The sequence below is a fragment of the Myotis yumanensis genome, unplaced genomic scaffold, assembly GCF_028538775.1.
Source record: "Myotis yumanensis isolate MYYU_CA2020_CCGP unplaced genomic scaffold, mMyoYum1.0.hap1 SCAF_1, whole genome shotgun sequence".
Taxonomy (NCBI): domain Eukaryota; kingdom Metazoa; phylum Chordata; class Mammalia; order Chiroptera; family Vespertilionidae; genus Myotis; species Myotis yumanensis.
In genome coordinates, this window is record NW_027223752.1 from 49,447,782 (window position 1) to 49,458,320 (window position 10,539).

Consider the following 10,539-nt stretch of genomic DNA (forward strand, 5'->3'; position numbering starts at 1 on the left):
CCCTGAGACTAACTCGCTGGGTGATTGCATACAAGTCACCTTTACGTCCTGTAAGAAGATCCATGCAGACTAAATGGCTCTGACAGCCTTAGTCGGTAGTTGGTGGTATATTCTTCCCCTCGCCCTGAGGCCTTCAGGTAGGTCTCTCTTGACATTAGTAAAGCTGTTTCCTGCCAAAACGACGAGGTGGCAGCAGGATAGATCAACGTGGGAGAAACAGCCTCTGCGGGCAGGAGCACTCGGATGCAGAATTCACAAAAGGACCTTCTGAGGTCTGACGATTGCCTGGGCCAGTGAAGAAGCCGAGATAAAACAGCATGGCACGTGTGATCTCATTTCCTACTCACAGCAGAGTTCTCTTTGAGGTAGTTATTCTCCCCAATTTCCAGATGAAGAAACGGGTTTAGAGACATTATGAAACTTGCCAAGATCGCATCGCCAGGAAGGCACTACTGCTATCAGCACGCACAGCTTCCTGGCCTGAAGGATGGGGGTATTCCCTCAATTCTCAGGGCCTGTGCAGCCTGCAGCTCACTGCAGCAAGATTCATCTCCGAATCTTGGTTTGACTAATTTCACACCTTTTCTCAAGAATCCAGCTCTCAGGCCCCAGCGCGGTCCTCCCACTCATCTCTGCAGTTCTCCAGACTGTGACAACACCAGTCTCCCCACAGTCCCTGGGAACAGATGTCGTGCAACAAACATGACTTGAACCTCGGGAATAAGGAGAACTGATTTCTACCTCTGGAGACAGGGACCCTAGATGTTTTGAAAACAACAACAACAGCAACTCCTTCCAAAACTTGAAAAGTAGAAAGGGGCAGCATGCTGGGCTAGAGCGAGGAGGCCTGTGTGACCCGGGAGGAGCCTCCTCTCTATAGGGTCTGCCTCCCAGAAGTGACAGGAGATAGAAAGCATGTTTGTATGCTGGTGGGAATGAGCCAGTGCAAGGGGAGGCATTGATGAAGAGAGAGAGAGACAGAGAGTCTCAGAGAAAATCAGAGGCCTGGGATTCTGTGTCTAAATAGAAGTTCAGCCTTTGGTAGAGGAAAGGACACTTCATCTTTTGAACAGGAGAGAAAGGCTATATAGGTCCATGTAGGTGGGTAAATTTGATGGAGGGAAGATGGCAAAGTTCCTGTCTGCTTTTGCAGAAAATAAGAGGCAAGATCATCAGTGGGGGATGGGGGCTGAGAGGGGCAGAAGGCAGGCAGTTGTTCTGGAGGGTGGGGAACAACCACTCTCGGATGCCTGGGAGGGGGGAATGGCGACCATGACTTTATTTTTTGAAAATTTTTTTTCATTATTTTTTTTGTCTTTATTTTTTTAAATTAAATCTTTATTGTTCGGATTATTACAGTTGTTCCTCTTTTTTCCCCCCATAGCTCCCCTCCACCCGGTTCCCACCCCACCCTCTGCCCTTACCCCAGCCCCCCATCCTCATCCATAGGTGTACGAGTTTTGTCCAGTCTCTTCCTGCACCCCCCACACCCCTTTCCCCCCCAAGAATAGTCAGTCCACTCCCTTTCTATGCCTCTGATTCTATTATATTCACCAGTTTATTCTGTTCATCAGATTATTTATTCACTTGATTTTTAGATTCACTTGTTGGTAGATGTGTATTTGTTGCTCATAATTTGTATCTTTACCTTTTTCTTCTTCTTCCTCTTCTTAAAGGATACCTTTCAGCATTTCATATAATACTGGTTTGGTGGTGATGAACTCCTTTAGCTTTTTCTTATCTGTGAAGCTCTTTATCTGACCTTCAATTCTGAATGATAGCTTTGCTGAGTAAAGTAATCTTGGTTGTAGGTTCTTGCTATTCATCACTTTGAATATTTCTTGCCACTCCCTTCTGGCCTGCATAGTTTCTGTTGAGAAATCAACTGACAGTCGTATGGGTACTCCCTTGTAGTAACTGACTTTTTTTCTCTTGTTGCTTTTAAGATTCTCTCTTTGTCTTTTGCTCTTGGCATTTTAATTATGATGCGTGTTGGTGTGGTCCTCTTTGGATTCCTTTTGTTTGTCTGTGCTTCCTGGACTTGTAAGTCTATTTCTTTCACCAAGTAGGGGAAGTTTTCTGTCATTATGTCTTCAAATAGGTTTTCAATATCTTGCTCTCTCTCTTCTTCTGGCACCCCCATAATTCGGATGTTGGTACTCTTGAAGTTGTCCCAGAGGCTCCTTACACTATCTTCATATTTTTGGATTCTTTTTTCTTTTTGTTTTTCCAGTTGGGTGTTTTTTGCTTCTTCGTATTTCAAATCTTTGACTTGATTCTTGCAATCCTCTAGTCTGCTATTGGAACTCTGTATAATATTCTTTATTTCAGTCAGTGTATGCTTAATTTCTAGTTAGCCCTTGTTCATATCCTTGAGGGTCTCACTAGATTTATTGGGGGTCTCACTGAATTTATTGGTGGTTTCTAGAAAATTCTTGAAAAACCTTATAACTATGGTTTTGAACTCTATATCCAGTAGTTTGCTTTCCTCCATTTCTGTCATTTGTGACCTGTTTCTTTGTCTCCGCATTTTTTATGCTTCCCTGTGTTGATAGAGTGGCTTTCTGGGCTAGGTGTCCTATAGGGCCCAGTGGCTCAGCCTCCCCAATTACCTGGGGTGGACACTCTTGGTGCACCCCTTTGTGGGCTTTGTGCACAGTCTTGTTGTAGTTAAGCCTTGATTGTTGTAGGTATCACTGGGAGGAATTGACCTCCAAGCCAATTTGCTGTGAGAATCAGCTGTGTCTATGGTGGGAGAACTTCTGTGCTGGAGACACCCTCCTGGGGCAAGACTTGCTTCAGTGGGGCTTTGGTGCTCACTGAGTCTGCCCCTTGAGTGTGTCCCTTATGGATCTGAGGAGTTGTAATCTGGATGGTCCCACTCTGACCACTGGGTACACTGGCTCTTGGATCTCTAAGGAGGTGCTAATTTAGCCCCTACCTGAGGCTACCCAGCAGGAGCTACTGAGAGATCTGCAGATTCCTCTTCTTAGTTTGGGATTTGGAGGTGCCCAGATGAGGCCCAGCTGTGAAGCAATGCAAGCTTCTGTGGGGCCTTGGGCCTTCTCTTGGAAGTTCTGGGTCTCTCTGACCCAGCTGCAGTTTGTTAGGTAATTTTCAGATTGCAAAGGGCCAGGTTATTCATATGCAAAAGCCTCTGCCCACAGCTTGAGTGGGGTGGGGTCTCAGGGAATCAACAGGGCAGAGCAAACAGCTATGGCAGATCCTCAGTCCTACCCTAAGAGGTCCCATGTCTCAGTGTCCTGGTAATCGCTGTAAGCACCTCTGAGAGAAAGCCGCCCAAGAGTTCCGATGGATGCCAGACAGTCCAGTTTCTCCCGGTATGAGTCTGGGTCCCCAGAGACTCGTCTGGAACTGGAGTTCAGAGCAGTTGGGAGCTTGTGTCTCCCTCCCAATTGAAAAAGACAACCGGGTCCTCAGTTGCCAGCCCTTCCCACGTGTGCTTCCGTACCTCTGCACTTTACTTCTGCACCACCTCTGAGTCTCAGTGTGCTTTTCTCTTTCCTTCTAGTTGTAGAATTTCCACTCAGCCAGCCTTCCTGTGGTTCTGGATGATGTCTGTTTTGTCTTTTAGTTGTATTTTTGAAGTGGTTGTACGAGGCAGCAATTTCCGGTGCTTACCTATGCCGCCATCTTGGTTTCCTCCAGTCATGTCTCTTTAAAGGAGGAGGGAAGAGAGATGGAACAGTGATGGGGAACCAGAACAATTCTGTTTCAGGATTGGGGCGTATGAGGGAGGGGGACTTCTGTGGCCCAGAAGACTGCTGGGGAGAGGGGTCATCAGAGTAGAACCAGGTTTGAGTTAACACAAGAGAGGAGGTCCATCAGCTGCTTACTGATGGACCATACAAGGCTCCAGAAGGTCTGAGGAGGGAAAAGGGTAGAGAATAGCCCTTCTTCCTAACACAACTTTCTTGTGTGTTCAAGTTGGTGGTGGGGCGGGACTGGGGCAGGTGAGGGGGCCAGGTTTCCCCCTCCCTTTTAAAATTTACATACTATAAAATCCACTCTGGATCAACAATCACCATACAGTTCAAGTTGGGTGTCCACGGAGGAGCTGGTTCTTGTATGTCTGTTAGTCATGTCAGACTCTTTGGAGCTTGCTGGCTTCTCCTCTCAGGGGCTGCCAGCTCCCTGGGCCCCACGCCCCTGACTTCTCTAGGTAGAGGCGTTACCCTGTGCCATTGGCTCAGGCCCACCCATTCTGAGAACTGTTCTGGTTAGAAGTTTCCTGGTGGAGCATTTATTTAGCATCCACTAGCCAACTCTCTAGCCCAGATGTCCCTTCTTACTCGCACTCCTTCAGCCAATGCTCTAAACTTCATTGCTGGAATTCAGGTGGCAGGGAGGAAAGCTGCCTAGCCTCTCTGGGACCCAGCCCCTCACAGACTGTGTAGCAGGCATTTTTTTTTTTAATTTTTTTTTTTTTTACAGAGAGGAAGGGAGAGGGACAAAGAGTCAGAAACGTCGATGAGAGAGAAACATCGATCAGCTGCCTCCTGCACACCCCCCAGCGGGGATGTGCCCACAACCAAGGCACATGCCCTTGACCGGAATCGAACCTGGGACCCTTCAGTCCGCAGGCTGACGCTCTATCCACTGAGCCAAACCGGTTACGGCTGTAGCAGGCATTTTGGAGAGCAAAGACTCCTTTGCCCTCAAACATAAAGGTAGCTCCAGGGCCTCAGCCATTCAGTGGACACTGCTGCTCTCTGCGCTCCCACCTTCCCCACACCAGGCAACCAGGAGGTGCCTGAGCTGGTTAATCACCAACAATAGGGAGCCCCCTGTTGGTCAGGTTCTGGCTTGGACACCAACCTCTGCTCCAAGCATCTGCTCAGAGATCTCCAACTTGAATTTATAAGCACTATCAACTTGCAGAAAGAGCTGTCTGGGCTCCCTTTCCCAGAGGGGCCATGGGCATGCCTTCCCTTGAAGCTTCATGGATTATCTGCAGAATCTGAGTTTGAGTTTGGATGCCCACACCTCACCTACTCTAGATCTCTTGTGTATTCTTGCCTGCCTGGATGGGCCTCTGGAAGTCTCTTTGACCTCCATACTTAAGGCTCCTGACCAGTTCCAAGCTGTTGCCATTCATTTATTTGTCTTTTTATCTTTTCAAAATGTACTTGTATATCAAAACACCAAGATGTACACATTAAATATACGCAATTTCCACTTGTCAATTATACCCCAAAAAGCTGGGGGAAAAGAAACAAAGTTCCTAGTAAACTGCCTCTTTTTTTTTTTTGAAATCTAAGCATACATGTTTTTAAAAGAATATTATTGTGTTTATTTTTATTTATTTATTAAAAATATTTGTATTGATTTTTAGAGAGAGAGGAAGGGAAAGAAAGAGAGAGAGAGAAAAAACATCGACGTGAGAGTGAAACATCAATTGGCTGCCTCCTTCTGCACCCTGCCTCCCACTCCACCATTGAGCCCAAAACCCCAGGCCCATGCCCCAACCCAGAATCAACCTGAAGCTTCTCCATGAACAGAATGACGCCCAACCAACTGAATCACACTGGCCGGGGCAGCATGCAGTTTTTTTCTAATTTTTATTTTGAATTGGTTTTGTGTATATGTCTTAGTGGTTAGACAATCATATACCTAGTGTTCCCCTTAATGTTTCCAGTACCCTAACTGGCACCATGTATAGTTTTGAAAATATTATTGACTATATTTCCTAAGCTATACTTACTTCCCTGTGACTATTTTGTTACTACAAATTTGTGCTTCTTAATCCCTTCACCTTTTTCACTCAGTGGGCCAAACCTCTTTCCCCTCTGGCAACCACCCATTCACTCTCTGTATCTATGAGTCTGTTTTGTTTTTTGTTTTTTGTTTTTTTAAAATATATTTTATTGATTTTTTACAGAGAGGAAGGAAGAGAGATAGAGAGTCAGAAACATCGATGAGAGAGACATCGATCAGCTGCCTCCTGCACATCTCCCACTGGGGATGTGCCCGCAACCCAGGTACATGCCCTGACCGGAATCGAACCTGGGACCCTTCAGTCCGCAGGCCGACGCTCTATCCACTGAGCCAAACCGGTTTCGGCTCTATGAGTCTGTTTTAATTGTGTCTGTTTGTTCATTTTGTTCTTTGGATTCCACATACAGGTAAAAATCATATGATATTTGTCTTTCTCTGATTGGCTTATTTCATTGAGCATAATATCCTCTAAGTCCATCCATGCTATTGCAAATGGTAAGATTTCATGATCTAGTAGCCATTCAATTCTTTAGAAGGCAAAAATACAGAGTTCTCACAGAGAGAGGACTTAAATAGGAGGAGAGACTGATAGTTCTGTTAACACTATGGAGTCAAATTCTGCCCCCAAGATCAATATTTAGTGAAATGGGCCACACCACAGAAAACATTAAACAAGTAGTTATTGATCATCTGCCAGCCATAGTAGAAGGTATTGGGTGGAACTACCAAGTTAGGGACACTTATCTTCTACCTTATTTCAAGATGGCAGACAAGCACAATTTGGACTTGAGGTGTCCCTTGAGATTTTATAGTGACAAATTAAATTATGCCAAATTTTATCAGTGGTCACCCCAACTGATAATTCTTAAAATTGTATCATAATGGGAAAAGGTTCATGACACTTTAAAATGTACTAAGTTGCAGAAGCCGGTCTGGCTCAGTGAATGAAGCGTCGGCCTGCAGACTGGGGGGTCCCAGGTACGGTTCCGGTCAGGGGCGTGTGCCTGGGTTGTGGGCACATCCCCAGTGGGAGATGTGCGGGAGGCAGCTGATCGATGTTTCTCTCTCATCGATGTTTCTGGCCCTCTATCTCTCTCCCTTCCTCTCTGTGGAAAATCAATAAAATATATATTTAAAAAAATAAAAAATAAAAAATAAAATAAAATGTACTAAGTTTCCAGGAGGAAATATAGAGTCAGAAATGTAATAATACAACTAGTGACCTGGTGCATGAATTCGTGCACATTGAAAGGAAATTAATTAGAAGAAATATTTTAATATCGCTACTCACCCTTTCTCTAGAAGTGTCAGCAAAATTCACCGTCAACAATGACAGATGGGCCGAAACCGGTTTGGCTCAATGGGTAGAGCGTCGGCCTGCGGACTGAAAGGTCCCAGGTTCGATTCCGGTCAGGGGCATGTACCTGGGTTGCGGGCACATCCCCAGTAGGAGATGTGCAGGAGGCAGCTGATCGATGTTTCTCTCTCATCGATGTTTCTAACTCTCTATCCCTCTCCCTTCCTCTCTGTAAAAAATCAATAAAATATATTAAAAAAAAAACAACAAAAAACAATGACAGATGGAAACACACGTGTGTGATTGGTGCCAGCGAGAGCTTTATATGTATTGTGCATGCACAAGTCAACTTAGCCTTTTATATCTATCTATATAAAACCCTAATATGCAAATAAACCAAATGGTGAAACAACCTGCAGAACAACAGGTTGGCGGCAAGTGGGGCCAGCGAGTGGGTGGCACTAAGCCAGCCAAGGTGGGTGCCAGCAGGCAGAGGGAGGTGACCAGCAGCGGCGGTGGGGGGCGGGCTGGCCACTAGCCAAGGCAGTTGCCAGCGGGGGCCCCCTGATTGCCCTGCCGGTCGCCCAACAGATCAGCCCTGATCACCAGCCAGGCCTAGGGACCCTACCCTATATATTGGGAACAGTCTCTTGGATTTAAAAATTAAAACCTGGCAAGGCTATTCTAACACTGAAAAAACAGGATGATGCAGCAATGACATGCATGGACTCTGGCTTGCACATATTGTGGTCAGCCCTGACTCTGACACTTATAACTGTGTGATAAAGCCAATTACTTAACTTCTCTCTGCTTCAGTTTTTCCACCAATAAGATGAGGAAAATGGTACTACTGTCTCAGAAGGATCATGTTATGTGCTACTTTTTATAATCAGGGCAAAAAATGGAGCTGCTCATACAACAGCAAGATGCCTTTCACCTGTACGAAAAGTATGGTCACTGGTGCATGCAGCATCCCAGATTGCAAGAGGGATGTCCAACTGTTGGTTTAGGATTGCGAGAGGGCACAGGCCAGGCTAAGGGACCCTCTGCTCCACCATGCATGAATTTTGTGCATCAGGCCTGTAGTATATAGAATAAACTTGTTTAATTAGACCTGCTTTCTGATTTAGCTAAGCTTTTTCCAGCCCAGTGAAGCAGCCCAACTTCTCTTTTAGGTAATTGTCAGCAACACAGCAGTAAATATCAACATGAAGCATATTATTATTGTAGATCATGCAGGGAGAACAAAGGGTAAAATATTTAAGTGCAGCAGTGTTTGACTATATTCTGTGCAGTGAGAAACCCTGAAGTCATTTTCAAGGTCCACCATTTCTTATTTCTTTTCAGTTGGGTCAAGTTTCTAGGCTTTCTAAATCTCCGTTTTCTGGCTAATGAAAAGAAAATAGGATTCCACTGAGTCTCCTATCTACCTACTCCAGGACTTTTGTGAGGATCAAATGAGATGAGGCACAGGAAAACACTTCACAGACATTTGGTTAAAGTGTAAATGTTTCCATCTGGGTATAAAGCAAGTTGTGTTCCTGAGCTGAAGAAACTGCAAGGAGGCTAGTCACTAGGGAGAGGAAGCTGGGCGATGCTATGTGATGTCATTATCTGGCGCCCACAGCCACCATTTCCGGGCTGTGCTGGGCTGTGGGCTACATTCTGTGCCAAGGAGTCTTGGCAGTGTTGGCTGCGATTTGGTGGGATGTTGCTCCAGGGTGGTGGCGGGGCCTGTGTTCCACTTGGGTGAAGCCGAGTGTTGCTTTGTCAGCACCAGGTCCGTGCTGCCATTTCTCTGTAAATGGCCAGTGTGTGTTACAGCAGCTCCGGTGTTGAGCGTCTGACCCTGGTGGTCAGTGCACATCATAGTGACAAGTCAGGTGGGCAGAGGGACACTTAGCATATTAGCCTTTTATATATATAGATATTTATTGAAAAGAACAGAAAACAGTCAGTGCCCTTGGCGGTCCCAGATCTGTCTCTTGCTTCAATAGTGTTTGGATGGAACAGACCCAGGGACGCCCCTTCTATGGCCTCTGACCACTCTCATGCGTTTCATCCAGTCGCCACCTTCAGAAACACCTCCCGGACCAACCAACACATCGTGTTTTGTTTATTTCTACCTTAACTCCTTATTGTTGAACAACTATGAGCTCCCAAATTCGTCAGAATTATTCCACTGAGGTGGAGGCTGCGGTCAACTGCCTGGCCAACATGCATGTGTGGGCCTCCTACACCTACCTCTCTCTGGGCTACTATTTCGACCTTGACGATGTGGCTCTAGGGTGTGGGCCACTTCTTCCATGAGTTGGCAGAGAAGAAGCACAAGGATGCTGAGCGTCTGTTTAAGTTGAAAAACAAGTGCGGCGGCTGCATTCTCTTCCAGGACGAGCTGAAGCCTTCCCAAGATGAGTGGGGCAAAACTCAGGATGCCATGGAAGCCACCCTGGCCTTGGAGAGGAACCTGAATCAGGCCTTTTTGGAGCTGCAGGCCCTGGGTTCTCCCCGCACAGACCCTCAGCTCTGTGACTTCCTGGAGAACCACTTCCTGGATGAGGAGGTGAAACTCATCAAGAAGATGGACAACCACCTGACCAACACCCGCAGGCTGGCCTGCCCCCAGGCTGGGCTGGGCGAGTGTCTCTTTAAAAGGCTCACCCTCGAGTCCGACTAGGAGCCTTTGGAACCCAGAGGCCTTTCAGAAACCCCTCTGCATTCCCCTGGTGTTTCTGGCTTTTAGCTGAGCCTCTTCCTGAAACTATTAGTCATTCTTTTAATCACCCTGGAGTCCTCTCCCATGCATTGGACCAAATGAAACAATAAAGCTGTTTGCAGAAAAAAAAAGAACAGAACACAAATTAACATGCATACAAGTAAGCACAGTATGTTCATATTATCATATGAAAAGATAATATGCTCTACAATTCAATAAGAACAAAAACTCCAATGAAAAAAATGAACAAATTATTTGAACAGACCACTTCACAGAGGACTTCACCAATGGTGTGGGCACGTGAAAAAGTGCCCATATCAATAGCCATCAGGAAAATGCCAATTAAACCCACAGTGAGTTATCACTCCCTCCCTCCAGAATGGCTAACATTAAAAAGACTGATAACACCAAAAGTTAGTGAGGATGTGGAGCAACCAAATTCTCATGTATATTTGGTGGATGCATCAATGGCGCAACCTCTTTTGGAAAAATTCTGGCAGTTTCTTCTAATCTTATCATTGTTTACCTATCCCCTGACCCAGCAATTCCCCACTTATGTTTACTCAACAGAAATAAACATGTTCACAAGAAAATGTTTACAGCTTCTTTGTAATAGCCATAAACTGAAAACAGCTCAAATGTCCAATAGCAGGTGAACATAGAAACAAATTGTGGTGTCCTATATGATAAGGAGGTAATATGCATACTAACCCTCACACCCTCACAAGATGGCTGCCTACAACCAGGCTGGCAGTGGGGCGACCAAATGACTGAACAAGCTGCGTGG

At 45.8% G+C, this 10,539-nt stretch overlaps 1 pseudogene; it reads left to right on the forward strand.

Annotated features, from left to right (window-relative positions):
• Nucleotides 1-9,187: 9,187 nt before the first annotated feature.
• Nucleotides 9,188-9,713, forward strand: LOC139002830 (ferritin light chain pseudogene; annotated as a pseudogene).
• The last annotated feature ends 826 nt before the right edge of the window (nt 9,714-10,539 follow it).